We start from the raw sequence: 16,573 nt of genomic DNA on the forward strand, positions 1-16,573 counted from the left end.
TGCTAGTTCACGGAGGTTAATGCTGATCTTAAGATGCCTCTGAATGAGAACAACCTGGGGTGTAGGAATTTTAGGTGACTGTCACCTGCGCTGTGAAGTTAAGAGAGAGAGAAAGAGGGAAACTTAGAGAAGAAAGAAGCCAGCTAAAAGAAATGTAAATATGTGCAGTTGTTTAATCACAAAATGTAAAAGCTGCTTGGCAGCCAGTATAGGCTTTAATTGGTGATTGTATTTGAAGCTTCATGTTAAAAATATGTATTCTTTATGCAAGATAGTGTAAGGGTGTTATCAGCCAAGTTCTAGTGTGCGTCCTGTTAGTGATCACTTACAAAACTGTTTGTACCAGGTACAGTCTGATCACGTATTTCTTAGTTATATATTTTGAAAGCACTTGTTTTATCTTAAACCTTAAAAGCCTGATTTAGAGTTTGGCAGATAGGGTACTCCATTGCGATATTGATAATGTACCCTGTCTGCCAAACTCTTGGTCTGTCTGCCTCAATTAGAGGTGGGGTACCTTAAGTATTAAGTCGACTGAGCTCCTGTTGGCTCCATTTACTGAATACTTCCTCTGATGGTCCTTCAGAGAAGGAGGAATCATCGGAGGGACTTTAGACCATCCGCCCTATATAGGTTGGATGGTTTTTCCCTTCCCAGCACTGCCAAGATCAGGCAGCGACGGACAGGAAGACAAAAATAATGACCCCCCCCCAAAAAAAAAAACAAAGGCAAAATCTTCCAGAGTGTAGAGGCATTAGTTATTTGTTTTTCAAAAACAAACCCTCACTATTGATTTTGTTTTTGAAAAAACAAAACCACTTCCAAAGCTTCGTCTTTGTCCCCCTTCCCCATAACATTTAGGATCACAATTTCCACAGTCTTATTTAATGCAGTTGTATTGTATTACAGCATTTATATGGTATATATTGCCCCATGTGGGTGCTGAACTGCATGCCTACATGGGTAAAATGCTACGCCATGTAAGATATTGCCTTTGTTTTGATCCTGTGTGAGAAATGTTTCCATGTGATGTGTGATGACCACTGAGGTGCAGTTATCGTGTTATGGGGCATAGCGCATAGCAGTGTGGTGATGATAAAATGTGAGAGACAGATGTGCGGTTTTATGGTTTTCAGGATGCTGGTAGCTTAGAACAGTTCTGCTGGTCTCTTTATGATGTTTCTTATGATACAGTTCGCTTAACAGGTTACTACACTGGATTGCTCAATCTGAGATTGTGTGTATATTTGTGGTCCTGAGCTGGCATAGTTGGAGAGAGAGAGAGAAAGTGGTGAGATCTGTTTGGAGGGGCATTTTTATTAGCATTCCATATCCCAGTGTATTTCTACCCTGCATGTACTTGCATACAACCTGGAAATGCACCAAATAAAAACGTTTACAGAATTTTCTATTCTGTTAGAAGTGTAAAAGAACAAGGGACATAACACAAAGTTTAATTACCATTACTTGATCATCTACTTACACACCTCATCGGAGAACTTCAGCTCGTTAAATATATATGGATGTGCTTCAGCATATGATGGTATACCCTGAACTTCTGGAAAGCCCGTGATTTACTGTATTATATCTACCTTTCCAAGACGATTTATTTATTATCTTCCAATCATCCGTTAAAATGTTTAATTAATTTATCTTTTTAAGTTCAAACCTAGTTGTCCTTTAATAGATGAAGGACTTGCGTCCAAAGCGACAAGCACGTAATATTCCATGATGCACTGGAATACTTTCAGAAATGTCTGCAACCAGTGACTTATTTTCTTTTCGTGTTTGCAACACCTGCTTATAATGAGAATGTCATCGGATATTAGAGTCTCTGTCCTCAAATATCAGTTGCCTTGTGAAATATTATGGTTTTGAAAAACAGCAACAAAACGAGTGCAGGATGCCTGAAAGGTTCAGATTGGAGTTTTTCTTAGTTTAGAAATACAGTGCTGTTTGTCAGACATAATCCCTCAAGCACATTTCAAAACTGGCAAAAGCCCCTGCATGTCAGAATCTGCAATACAAACACGAAAAGTATGTGTGACTGAAATATTGGTCTGCGAAATTAATAATTTCGAATTTGGATTAGTGTCACATACAGTGTGTAACCTTTGGATGGCCTGCAGATGGTGGTCTGCCGAATGAGAGTCACTGCCATGGAAGAAGAAAAAGAAAAAGGATAGCCATGGGTCATGCATATAGTGGAAAAAGTGGACCCAGGGCAGCCACGGTTCCAGGAACTTTTATCTGGATGGGCCGCAGGTGCGTTTGGGTGGGCCAATGCAAGCCCAATTTTGGTTAAATCTAGAGGTAGCCTACAAGCCCTAGATTTACACTTCCATGTGGATTCACCAAACTGCCAGGGGCAACAGAAAGGATTGTAGGCATCCTTAACCATAATGGCATCACAGGAAGTGACATTGTATGACCTTCGATCCTCTATCTTCCAATGTCACATGACCTTAACCCTGATAACCTCACAATAATTGACATTGCTGAAGTTATAATTAAAGCCTTAATAAAAGCATGACTAGTATAACAACACAGCATAGAGAAATGTCTGTTTTAGATACTACTTGTTAATGGTTTCTCTTAGTATAACATGAAAAATTATGTGTCCATCTGAAAAGGATAGAGTAGCACAATATACCATAACGGGCTTTATTTAATAGTTTCCTTACTGTGTCCTGCAATGAGAAAGGTATTGCTAAAACGTATGGAGAGAAAAAAGGGGTTTTAAATATAACAATAGTAGTAGTTATGTCCACATGTAGTAATTAATGTAAAGTTGACCACAGACTGAATATAAACTATTTTATTGGGCTTAATTATTCTTTACTGTTAATACATTTTGATTTAAGTTCACCTGCAAGGTTCTATTAGTTGCAAAGCACAGAGGTAAAGGTTTTATTCAGACACTTAGGGCCTCATTATGACTTCGGCGGATGGTTTGCCGAAGTTCCGACGAGCAGGTGGCCACTAGTGCATCCACCTTCCTGCAGACCCTATTACGAGTTCCCCGCTGGGTCTGCTGGCGGAAATGGTGTTTCCACCCACTGGCCCAGCGGGGAACAGCCTACAACATTGACACCGGCTCATGTTTGAGCCGGCGGCAATGTTGCAGTGTGTAGGTTGCAGCTGCACCCGTTGTGCTTTTCACTGAATGCAGACATCTCCACACCCGTCTCCTCCAGCCTTTACGTGATAGGGCTACATCCATGTAAAAGTTGGCAGAGAGGGGGATCGCAATCCCCAGGGTGGTGGTGTTTACAGCACCGCCCTGGAGGATTAGGACTGCCAGTCCCTTCTGTGGAGGAAAATTGGCGGTGATGGCAGTCCAACCGTGGCGCAACTGCCACGGTGATAATGTGGCAGTCAGACCACCGCCAAAGCGGTCTGACCACCGCTCTGGCGGCGGTCAGACCTCCACCGCCACCCATGTGGTCGGAATGAGGCCCTTAAATTTTCATGTTTTCACAATAATGAAACATCACAGTAAATTGTTTTAAAAAGTCTATTCTTTCGTTTTTTTTTCTTTATTCAGAAGGGTGCACATTGCACAGCTGAATGTATTAATTTAACAAAAATGTAACATGTAATATAACAGTCCTAGTGGAAGGAGCCAAAAGTAAACAATGCTTATGAAGACAGTTTGCCTGCTGTTCTTTGAGTTGCGGCTGGTGATTTTTAAAGTGGTGAGCCATAATGTTTGCCCTGAATTGTAGAGAGTGAAGTGAGTGAGTGATGAGCATTTTGAAAAAATGGAACCGAACGTGCATTTTAAGGCAGGGTTTTCACATACATTTGCTAAAAAGCTGTAGGATCAGCTCTCATTAAATATACAAGTCTTTCATGATGTGACAGGCCAATTTAACAAGATGCTCCCAAGATTCCAACCCATTTTTTCCAAAGTACGCAGAAGATGCTCCTATGTGATAACAGTACCTCCACTGTGCCAGAGACAGCATATTGTCATGGGTGTTCCCCATAAGATATATATGAACCTTAAGTCCAAAAATTAAATAAATATACCACTGGTAGAACTTTGCCATTAGTGCCACTCATAAACCGCGTGTGATCCTAACATCCAAAAATATTTCTAGTGTGGTAGAGCCTGCACTTTGTCACAATTGCTCCCTCCTAACTACCATGGTTGTCCTCCTTTATGCCAAAAAGTACCTTCAAAGTGCTAGCATTTTGACACGTGTGGCGCCAATGCCAAGACTTTTCTCCAGTACGCCAGCAATTTTTCCAAAGCTACCCCAATGCTGCAAATTACAATCCACTATGCCAATGCCAACATTTTGTGATAGGTGTCACCTTATGCTAAGTATAATGTTTGTGTACCCTTGTTTGCTAGCATTTTCTCACAGGTCCTTGCCATACAAAAAGCTACCTCAAGTATGCCAGTGACAGAATTTTGCCATGGGTGCCTCCTTAAGCCAAGAATTGCATTCGGTATGCCAATGTCCAGGGCACACTCACAAGCATAAAACCACATTCTCATTTGTGCTCAAAAATGTATACTCATTCACAATCATATTCATTCTCACTAACTTGCACTCATTCATTCACTCACAGTTGTGCTCACTCACTGCCACTCACTCTCACTCATTCTTGTTGACACTCATACTCATTCATTCTCACCCACATACTCACTTTTCTGCAGTCATTCTTTCTCACTCACATTCTCACTAACTGACTCATGCATACTCGCTGACACTTAGGGGCACACTTACTAAACACAATAGCAACATGCAGTGCAGCAACCAAAGTTACTATGGTGCACTAAGGGAAGACAGCATTGTACAGCCATATCTACTAAGAAATGGCACTGATGTTCTCTTCTTCAGCACTCGAGCACAAATAGGCTGCCTAGCACCGTGCACAAATTCCATTGCACCGTGGTACAAAAGTATGTGCATGATGTCTAGAATAAGTTTTGTAATTGAAAGTTAACCGTCTAGTACAAAGTACAAAATACTGTGCTTGGATAAACTTTAAAGATATTCACACATTGGATGTGTGCTGTATAGTGCAATCGAAATTAAATGAGTAAAATGTTAGAAAGAATTAAAACATTTCTCCAACTTAACAGAAGGTGTTATTTTTTTGGTGCAAAACTCTGTCTAACTTTTTTAGTAGACAGCACTTTGAATCAAAAACCATAGGTTGTAGAGTGGGAAAGCCCATATAGCACCCATATCATGCTCACATGGTGCAATAGCGCAAAGTAGCACAAAGGATTATTTGAACTACCTTGAGGCTATTTTGCAATGTAAAAAGGTTTTGCAATGGAAAGCAAATAGGTTATCTAGACTTTATACCAGTTTGCGTCACTTTGCATGATTTTACACTGGCACAAAGTCTTGATAAACATTCTCAGAACCCCCACACAGAAACAGACATAATTGACATTCAGATGGACCCTCACCGCCCAGGGCACTGATGCCACTGCGCCTTTGGCAGTTAACACCCTGTCCCCTAATCCACACCGTCCAGCTGCAGCTTACCTCTGACATGAGCTAAGGTTGCCACAGGGCCATTTTCTTCCGACATGAATATTTTAATGTCTCGGCCAGTACAAAAATAGAGAAAGTCACCTTCAGCCTGAATTTTTCCCCTTTCCAGTATATACTTTGAAAAATATTTATAAAAACAAAGCAGGAGTTTCTTAATGACCCCTGACTAGGGTTGCCACCTGGTAGATTTTCTTCCGGCACCACTGGTAGTTTAATGTCCAGGTCAGTTCATAAGCAAAATCACCTAAAGTTGGTACTTTTAGTTCTTATCTATACAGCAAATAAAAATAGAAGACACTTTTAAATGTCTCCTAGAGCTGCAAAGATTCCTGACTAATAAATAATGTAAATACAGACAGAAAAGTTGTGTTACAAATTAATACATTTGATTTTATTTGTAGTCCTATTTGGCATCCTTTCCAGGTATTTTTCTTCTGGAAATGTAAAAGCTATACTGTTAACTGATAATTTATGTAAATTAAGTGAAAAAACACTGCAAGGTTTGGCCATCCACGTGGAAGAGGCATTTCACCTGTGCATAATCCATGACCACTTCAGCCAACTGGGAGGGCCAAGGGTTAAGTTTGGGTGGGCCTTGCCCACATGGCCCACACGCTAAAACTGTAGCCTGAGTTAGGGCCCGCTGTATGCAAAGAAGAGGCATGATTCACATGACGGAAACAAGAGTTTAGAAAACAGGAAGAGGCAAGCTGTATCCTGCTTCAAACTGAAAAGGAGAGGCCAGAGGTACAGGTGGTAAGAAATTGAACAGTACCTTAAAAACAAGGTTGAGGAGGAGCTATTGTTAAAAGTACAGAGGAGAAAAAGTATGACACAGACAAAATGATGAGGAGGAACCAAAGCTCACTGCAGTGAAAGGATGCACAACAGCTGGAAAAAAGAAAGTTAAAATGGCATGGTTCAGTCTAGGATGGCAATTGGAGAAACATTTCAGTATAATAAAAGGGGGACCTTTGGCTCAATGGACAGGAGAAAGAGAATCCATGACTCGAAGACAGGAAAAGTAGGAGGTGAGGCTCAGGTTACCTGACATAACACAAACAGAAAATGAAGAGCAGATCCACACAGGATGACAGAGCAATAGGCTTGAGGTGCCCTCCTTGGGATTCCAAACAGCTTTGATCTCCTACATGCATGCCCATACATCTGTGCCTCCTTGATTGCCCCCTGTTGAGATGAAAGGAGTCATGCATACAAATCAGGCATCATAGAGAATGGTCCCTCACCCTGGGCCTTGGTCAAGCCCTGTCCTAAGTAATTGATCTTCATCAACGTAGAGACTAATGCGCAAGATGAATCCTGGCTACCCTTTCCAGTTTATCTCTGCCTAACTTTTTGGCTGTGGTCAATAGACTGGCATTCCAACAGAAAGTGAAACAAAATACAGGGGGACTCGCTTGTAAGTCCATGCGAATGATCCACAACAATGTTGTTGCCAGGCAGGGTGGATGCCACATTACTTTACTTTTAAATCATTGCTTCGTCTGGCATCTTATGAATATTCAACAACTTGGACTCCAGCAACATCGGTCTGTGTTTGGGGTTTACATTTCTTGAGATAATTTCTATGCTTTCTCTTGCAGCTATTGTAGCACACCAATTCTACATATCCTCTACCAAGCAAAGAAAGAGAAGCATGCATCCAGCCTTTTTGCCAGTACCATGCTTGTGTTTAGAGAGCTCCTCACAGACTTATGAAAGTTCTCCTATATCCTCCGATAGACATACCAACAGAGATGGCCAGTCACTACGCCAACGCGTACAGCCAACCCCCAACACAAGCAAGATGGCTGACCACCACTCCAACCATTTTGTTCCTGGTATTAGGAAGTTCATTTGAGTTTAGCACAGATCCTTATCTGTGTCATTTGTTAGAATGAGGAATAATCAATGATGTAAATTTTTGGGAGTATAGTATGATCAAAACAGGATCAATGTATGTGCTTGAAATATATAAACTTGTGCTTAAAATTCACCTCTTGCCTTCAGGATTTGGCGTATCACTTTAGTTCAGTCAAAGATTTACCTTCGGTACCCGCCAGAATAAACAGTGAATTTTACTAATGCAGATGTTACTGGAGCCGTTGGTATACTGTAATATTATGTGATGTTATAAAAGTTTTCATTACAAACCTCCGTTTTATGTTGCTCCACTGTAATCTACCTTGATTTAAGTACCGTTCAGTCCTTAAATCAGACTATGGCAGTTTTGATTTTTTAAATTTCCTTTATAATATGCAGTGAGCCAGCTGTTATTTTATCGACATATGTTTATCTGTTAATTCAATCTTTTCATTGTCCATAGCTTGCTTGTTTATGAACAGCTTAAGCCCACAGCCTAACCGTCCTGCTTAAAAACATAATTTCACTCGTGGTTGTTCATCTACAGTTATCCCTTACTGTTTTGATAATATTTAGAAATTAAACATCATCCCTTCAAACACATTACCCCTTATGTGCTTTCAAGAAGCTCCCTTTAGCTCGCCTCTTCTCTGATATGTTGCCGCACCTCAGTCCTTCTACCCTGCTGAGACCTCCGGTGCACACGAGATGGAATTGCGGCCAGCCCTCTGTTGATCTCTAGCCTGCACTCAGCAAGTACACATGCACAGCTATCCATATAACACACTGTTCACTAGCTTCATCAATAGTGGGATGCAACTCCGTGTCAGTAAAGCTTCTAAAGCAAATCTCTACATGGGCTTACTCTTCAAGACCTCGTTATTGCAAGGCCATCTTCCATTGGCCATAATCAAAAAATATTCTGGTGTCTATTACCAGGTGTCAGCCTGACAGCGGAGAAATGTGTTTGTATTTAGAGACAAGTTTGAAAATAGTGCATTCCCTTCTCCTTTACTGGAATACCCTCCAGAGGTCACCCTCCAGATGTCGCCCCCTGTATGTCCCTAAATCGAGGTCGGGCATGTTGACCTAGAGAAAATATCACACTCACTGCATTAGCTAGCACTACATCACAAGGTAAGCAAAGTTACTTTTCTGAGCATCTTGCCCACGTACACTAGACTCACTCTATAATTTATCAGTTAGGTCGACATAGAGGTTTTCTGTCATGCAGTATATCTATAATTACCATGTACCATCTAGGCAGTGATTGCTCTAACCACATTCACTTTGTTTTTATTTATGATTAGAGACAACTACTACTGTGGCGAAGAAAGTGTCATCAATACAAAAATACACAGAGTGGCACAACAGGTCAGTCCACTTCACCAATTGCATGTTAAAAGTTGTATTCAAATGTCGGAATTGCTATTTAGGCTGTTAACTGCAGTTTACTGTTTAATTGGGAAATAGTTATGCAAGTCTGCCTATTAAGGGCAGGACTATGTCTGTTTTTTGCTAATACAACCCTCTAAACATGATACCATAGTACCCTCCTAATATGGCTGTCTGTGATTGTACCTCAGACTGTGCTGACATAGAACATTCCTAAATCACTGGACAAGTCAAGTCGCTGGTTGGGGTTTTAACATTGCCCTAGCACCAAACTGCACACAGGTTTGCAGTCAACAGCCTGCATCTAGAATGCAGAACCGGCTTCAAGACAACCAGAGGCTTCGAGACAACAAGGGGCCAGCCGCTTGGCCTGACCTGCAGAAAAACAAAGGTGATCGTGCTTGGAGTAGTAGACAAAGGTAAAACTAATTTCAAGTGCATGATTAATTTGAATGCCTTGGAAGATGCCAGATAATACTACTATCTTGCATTGCCTTAGCCTATAGGTGCTCCTGGGGTTATAATTGAATTAAGCCTAAACAAAAACCTATTCTTGTGTTCAGGGGGCTGAAGCTGGTGGGCAGCCTGAATAGGGACAACTCAAAGTCGCCATCTTGAAGGGATGTACACAAATGTCCTGCCTCGGCTTAAAAGAACGGTTATTATAGAAGCGAAAATGACCCTGGAATTTCTTGGACAGGTCTCCTTAGTCTGCAGTTCTAACTGAATTAGGGTTCCTATCAGGCAAAGAACAGGTTTATAACATTTTTGTTCCAGAAGATAAATTGGCCAGAATTATGCTTTATCATTTGAGTTGCAAGTTAGCAGTTAGCTCCAAACCTAACTCTAAGAGACGAGGGATTGGAACCCCTGTAAATGTTATCGCCAAATAGTAAATTCAGCCAATAGAAGGAGCACTTCCACATGAAACACTAAATTAGCTTATTAAACATGTGTGTAAAACCAGTGGTGTTCAACTATCTGAGAGTCTAATGTGAAGAAAATTATGTTTGTATCCGTTCAATAAGTTTTCTACTGCCGTTGAATTGCAACTGCTTTGTTCTCAGGGTCGTCGGCAAAAGAGTGACAACTTTTGTCAGGTTTCAGTGTGGTGCGTGCACCAAGAAGAATCTTCAGCAATTGTGTTTCTTCTGTGAGCAAAATTTTGTGCTACTCTACTAATCGAAGAACGATATTTGGATATGTGCCGGGCTATTGTCAGGCTTTCAAAATAGTGTTTTACAGTGTGCCAGGGAAGATGTGATTAGTGCCTAATGTTTATTTTTTGTGATTTGAGACTGTGTTCTCTCTTTGATAATTTTGCGATGGATTTCTTTTTATGCATGGCATATAGTTTTAATTAGTCTGAACAATAAAGCATTTTAAGCTTCCAGCCTACCTGAGTTCTCTGCTGGATAATGTGAAGGCTTGGAGTTGTGTATACGAACCCTGTATACAAATCAAACTCCATCGTCATAAACAACACGGTTGAACGAATCTGTTCCTGCAGTTTCTAACATCAGCTGCCCCTAGTCTGTCCCTTCACTAGACAGAGTTACCACTTGAATATTGTACAGTGCTCGGTAGTCATAGTCATTTAAAAAATAATTCTGCCCACTCCATGTACATTTATTTAGGTGCATACAAACGTTTTATTTGCAAACTGAATTAAATAGCTGAACATTTGAATCTGGCGTGAGATTCTCGGAATACAGCATCAGCAGAGACACTTTAATACAGGTTAACATTTACTTATCATGGAATCTACCTCTGGACTCTTCCACAGCCGTTTAATCTCCATTCTAGTTGTTTAGTTTTAGTATCATCTAATCCTCACACAATGTAAAGCTCATAGTTGGGACAACCACAGTTGAAATGAAACCACTTTTCAGGTGTGTTTTCAAGCACCTGCAGTTCTCCCTCCTCCTGACAGTTTTAGCCTATTCAGCCCTTGCATGTGTGTGTTCTAGAAAGACCGCCTAGGGGACTTTTGGTCCTGTCTGAATTCAGGGAAATGTGGGTCATTATCTACTAGAGCAGGGCAAGGCTTTCAAAATGAAAACTCTATCTTTGCACAAACTCCATGAAGGCTTCTCTAGAGATCTTGTGGCTGCTCCCTTCAGGCTTCTGATCCTGGCAAAACCATTTTCTCAACTGCCTCACACAGCTTTTAAACAGCCCAGCCTCATCATCCCAAGACACTATCGCAGCCAAGCTGCTTCTGGGTAGACATAGTGAAACCATATTCAGTCAGACAAGAACCCAGTCCGATTGCACACACCCAGCCCGTTCAAAACAGAACCTAATCTGAATGCACATTTAGCCGAAAGTGAAAATGATCCACCCATCTAGCTCCTGCGAGCACCTCCAGAACACAGATAACCAGGTGGATGGTTTCAGGTGCATGCACTGTCCCCATCAACTCAAATTATCCAGAACTGCTGATGAAAACTGCCTGATTTTCAACACTTCCCCCAAAAAGAAACCTGAATCACCAGCTGAATAATTAATTGCAAGCATATCACAAATGTGGAGTACTCTTTGGTCCGTCAGCTGAGGGAATTCATACTTAGTTAATACATTACTATAACAATAATATTAGCAATTGCCACATTATGGGCCATAAGTACAAAACCTTTTTTGAGGCCCCAAACGGCCGCATTTGCAGATTCGGGCCTTTGGGACTGCAAAAAAAAGGTTAAAAGGTTTTAAAAAGTACAAAAACCAAATTGTGATTCGGTAACCTGTTAAAGATTCGCAATTTGGGTTTACGAAACGGTATTTAGAAGGGGCATGTTTAGGACATCCCTTCCTAATACCAATTCTAAGTGGTATGTATGAATGTTTTGCAACCAAATTACGGTTGCAAAGCATTCATTTTTTACCAACACATCAAGGGTGGTGGGAACCATTTACAAAAGTGAAGGGGTCCCCTTTGGACCCCTTTCCTTTTGTGACTGTCGATACAAATATTTGTTAAGAGTAGGCAGTGGTCCTAAGGATTACTGCCTTCTCTTAAAAAAATTAAACTTAAACATTTCATTTTTTTTTCTTCTTAAACACATCTTATTTTCCTTTAAGAAAAACTGGCTACATTTAAAAAATAAAGATTATTTCATTAAAAAGCAGTCACAGACATGGTGACCTGCTGACCCCAGCAGACCACCATCCCTGTGATGGCTGCAATTCCTAATTGATCGCAAACTGCAACCTACCTCATTATTATTCATCAGGTAGGTCTATTGCAACCCTGTTAGGAATCACTATTACTATCTTGTATATTTTTGTACATTAGAAATTGTGATTTCCTAATTGTGATTTGCAAATAATGGCAATTAGAAATTTGTAATAGATAAATTCTGTACAGATGGCCCAAAGGTATTTAACAGCCCACAGCAAATACTTACAGATGAAACTTTCTTGTAGCCCAATAGGACAGTTGTCCTTAACCTGTGGTCTGGGAACTTCTGGGGTCTCATGGGTTCTGTGACTACTTCCAAAATCAAATACAATTAACAGATTGATAGGGCGTCTATAATAAAAGAAGCAAAACGTAAAAATGTATTTTTAAAACCATTCTATAAATGTGAAGTAATTTGTAAGTGGAGGCTAAAAATTAAGTTGGTATCCTCAGATTGATTCATGGGAGCAGTGCAAGTGCATCACACAGAATACAGTATGGACAATGGGTGGTGTAAATTGAATTTAGAAACGCTCCAAGTTTCCCATTCATTTTTTTTTTATAGATTTGTTTGTGGATTATATAAAATATTGAATCATTTGTGTATTTGTTTGACAAATTATTGCTTCTTTATTTGGGTGTATATTTTGTGGTTCAAATCATCAAATTTGCTTAGGCTGGACTCCCTGAGCTAGAGTTTCTCTAGTAGAGGTTTCTCAGTAGAGGTTCTCAGATTTCAATGATGATTCAGTGGGGGTCCCCAGATTCGAATAATGATTTAGTGGGAGTCCACAGAAATAAAATGTTTAAGATCCACTACTTTAGGATCAACAGGTTTTAATTAATTTCTTGAACTTACCTGTTATCAAACTTCATCAAATGATTGACTTTCTCATCGAGGACAATACAAATTGTCTCTTACACATTCCATTACTCCAAAAGGAATTAATTGACCATTATTATCTAGTATACGTTTTGCAGGGACCATCATTAACTATGAAAAGATATGTCCCACAGTGCCTCCTTCACCTCATTGCTTCCTATCCTTAAGTGCGGCCACATGAGTCAGGTTAGATAAAAATTGTGTTACCTTTACAGACAATGTTACTCTCCGTTTTGGTAAATTACAGTACCAGGTCTCACAAAAACAGCTGATATTGCAAAGAATACTTGGATATTTCTCTACAAATAACTCAGTAATACTGTTTCATTGTATTGGTAAGATATTGTATTGACAAAGGAGGTGTCCTCTGCACTGAGGACCCAAACAGGCCACTCGTTATTTGAAGGATGCTGCTTTACTTCATAAAGGGAACGCAGGGATGCTACAGGTTCCTCAGACATATCCTCAGCAAAGACCCTATAGAGCAAAGTGGAAGTGTGCATAGCCTACTTGGTCCTCAGTACAATGGCAAATAAATATTGTGATAGCTGCATCATCGGGTGCAATGCAGGGACACATCGACCACTCACTGGGTACAGAAGAGGGAGAAGATAAGACATCATACCCCTCTCACAAACATGTGACAACCTGAAGGACAATGGGCACACACCGTACACCAAGACAGACGCGATAGAAGGCTTATCATTTCCACATATTTTTCATGACTTGTCAATAAGGTCCTTATTTTTCTTTTCCACTTGGGACATTTCAACACCTGTCTTAGTAAGCTGGCTGGTTTCTAACTGGTCAGCTTCATTCTCCTGTGCCCCAGTTGTTCAGCATGCTACATGGTTGATATATTGCACCCTAAAAGAGGTCGACTCTAGAGTTAGAGCTTGTGGAAACCTTCCCAATTCCAGGAACATGTGTGATATTCTTGAAACGTCATAATGGATTCATCCGGTATCAAGGGAGTTCAACCCTAGATAGGCTAAAACATAAAGTGAAGAAGTTCAGATTTCGAATATTACAAGATTTTCTGGTTATCTGGAGGAACTAGTGCAAGCTCTTTTATGAAAATGTCTTGTTGGTCCTATGCCCCTCCTCCCCCACCTCCCTTCCCAGTCAACACAGAAAACCATCCAATACAAAGTGACTACCATCGAAAAGATAACAGACAACAGTTGCCATCAATTGTTTGTGAAATGCTACAGCCACTGGGTAAAATATATGAAAACACTAAATGAAAATTCCCCGTTAACTTCAATGTTACCTTTGGCCACATTTCAGAGATGCATTTAGGACCAGCCATGCTTTAAGAAAGTTATTGTACAAAGTTGCATAATCTAGTGTGACTCACTGGTGGGTAAACACAGCACACTGGGCTAGATGGGATAGTGAACTGTGTGCCACTTAAACGTTAACTTTTTTATGGTTCTCTTTTGTCAGGAGGTCTTCCATGGAGTCAGTTCACCACAGTGCTAGGGGAGGCAGAATTGGCATGAGATGTCATTTGACCCTGATGAGATAACAGGAAGTGATGTTAAATTTCCTTTGACCTGTTTGCCTGTTGCCAATTTCTCTCCTCCACGTCTCCTCCTCTATCTCAAATGTTTTCTCATTCTTTGCTATATCTCGTCTTCCCCCTCGCCTGACTTTCTCACCTGTTCTGTTTATTATTCAACTCTTTCACCTGTGTCTCACCCCTATTACTGCCTTGTTTATCTCCTTCTCACTGTCTGTCAGTATCACCTCCAAATCTCCCCACATCTCCTTGTTTCTTTTCTAACCTGTCTTATTACGACTTTCTCTTTCTCCCTTTGCTTCCCTTTGCCGCTTGGTTTCTCTTTGTCACCTGTCAATGTGCCCATCACCTACCACTCCCACTTCTGCCAATCTCACACCTGTCACCTCTCTCTGATGTCTCTTTAATCCCTATCGCTGTCTCTTGCTCTCCCCGTATTTTTCTCTCTCACACACGCACACCTTTATCTTTGTCTTCCTGCTCTTCCCCTCATTATTTTCCTCACCCAGTCTTTTACTCTACCCCCTCCCATTCCCCTGTATTTCGTGTTCACTTCACGTGCTCAGGGGCCTCAGAACACACCGAGATGCACAATGTAGCTAAGGGACACAAAAAAGAAACAAGGCTCACCCTTATTTAACTTCTGTTGCTGACACTACCCTTCGCACTTCTGAGGCCAGGGGGTCGCAGCTGCGACCACTGGTGACCCCTAAAAGACGTCCATGAGGTCAACAGACAGAAATCTCATACATAAAACTGCCAGGGAAAGGCATCAAAAAGGGTTGTGAGCGGTCCTAGGCTGGCATGGGCATTGAAAGAAAGCGGAAAAGAGAAACAATGGAAACTCGGCAATAACGGAGTGGGACAAATTTAAAAAAGTGCTAAATTAAAATCTCCTCAAGGAGAAATTTTACTTTATTGTTGAAACAGAGCTCCACCCCTTGGCCTGTGGGGCCCCTCTCTTATTTTTTTAAACAAATAAAAAAGTGAGCAGAGAAAGAAGGGTAAGAAAGAAAAGTCAGGATGAGAGAGAAAATGTTGGATAGCTAGAGGAAACTAAAATGGGAGGAGAAAGGAAGGGTACCTGGAAGGAAGAAATGTGAAAGGAAAGATAAAATATGAAAGGTAGATTGCAAGGGTAAATAATGGATGAAAGTGTGAAAGAAAGGAAGGATGATACATGAATAGTATAGATGGGCAGATGCGTAAAAGGATGCATGTATATATAACACTGGTTGGAAAGATGAAGAGATGGACAGATGGATGGATGGATGGGGGAAGGGTGAAAGGGATAGAATGCTAGGAAGGAGAAAGGGTAAAAGGAATTCTTAGGTAGGTTTGCTCGCTTAGCAGGATCAGTATGATTAGGAGTATGTTTCAAGTGAGGGGGAATTTTAATTGTGTGGCTGCCCCCTTGTTGCTAGGGCACTGCTATCTACAGTTGGCTGTTTACATTTTTGTTGAGCCCCAAAGGTTAACGTAGCACCATCTGTCCTGATGGTCTCTATGTCTTTTTTGGACACTGTGCACTGAAAATGGGACTCCGAAACCAGACTTACTCATCTGGTTGACAGGCGTAAATTAGCATCAACAACTACCTTCATCAGGACCAAAAATGTCAGGTGGTGAGGGTCACCAGCACCCCACATCTTTCCTTTTAAAAAAAAAAAAGAAAAACGCTGTGTCTAATGAGCGTTCCGCCTAGCTGGGTGTTGCAGATTGGCAATAAACCCTTCCATTTGTCCTCCCCAGGAGGGCAGAAAGACTGTAGTTGTAGTCGTCTGGAAGCGCTTGGCCATGCCTTTGAGCTGCTCTTCCCATAGAAGCCATCCTTAGTGGCTAGTGGTCGAATCTATTCGGGGATCACCCTCCTGAGTGAGCAGGAATCCCCTCAGGAGAGCTAGTATTGGAAAGGGGAGAATGTCTCCTATCCCATGTTGATCAGTATTTGGGGGACGGTGATATTGCACCCGAGAACTGATCACGCATGGAGTGCTATTAGAGTTGCCCATTTTCCCAAAGAAACACTACGGGCATCTATTCACGTTTTAAGAGTCTGCAAAGGCCCAGACATGATTCTTAAGCTCAACATTATATGAAGTTGTCTGTATTCATTTGTACCATGACCTTTCGGTCTTTGTTTACTTTAATTATCAGTCGGGGATCATTGTGGTAGCTGCTGAACACAGTTTTCTTCTAAC

The 16,573-nt window shown here is 41.0% G+C and overlaps 1 protein-coding gene across 4 annotated transcripts in view; it reads left to right on the top strand.

Moving 5' to 3' along the window:
• The window catches only part of CARD14 (caspase recruitment domain family member 14), a 469,582-nt gene that overhangs the window by 178,691 nt on the left and 274,318 nt on the right, over positions 1-16,573 (top strand). For all 4 annotated transcript variants that reach the window (XM_069199720.1, XM_069199715.1, XM_069199719.1 and 1 more), the window contains exon 3: positions 8,699-8,762. The gene's annotated coding sequence lies outside the window, so the exon portion shown is untranslated. The remainder of the gene's footprint in view (positions 1-8,698; positions 8,763-16,573) is intronic.

Source organism: Pleurodeles waltl, chromosome 7, assembly GCF_031143425.1.
Source record: "Pleurodeles waltl isolate 20211129_DDA chromosome 7, aPleWal1.hap1.20221129, whole genome shotgun sequence".
Taxonomy (NCBI): Eukaryota; Metazoa; Chordata; class Amphibia; order Caudata; family Salamandridae; genus Pleurodeles; species Pleurodeles waltl.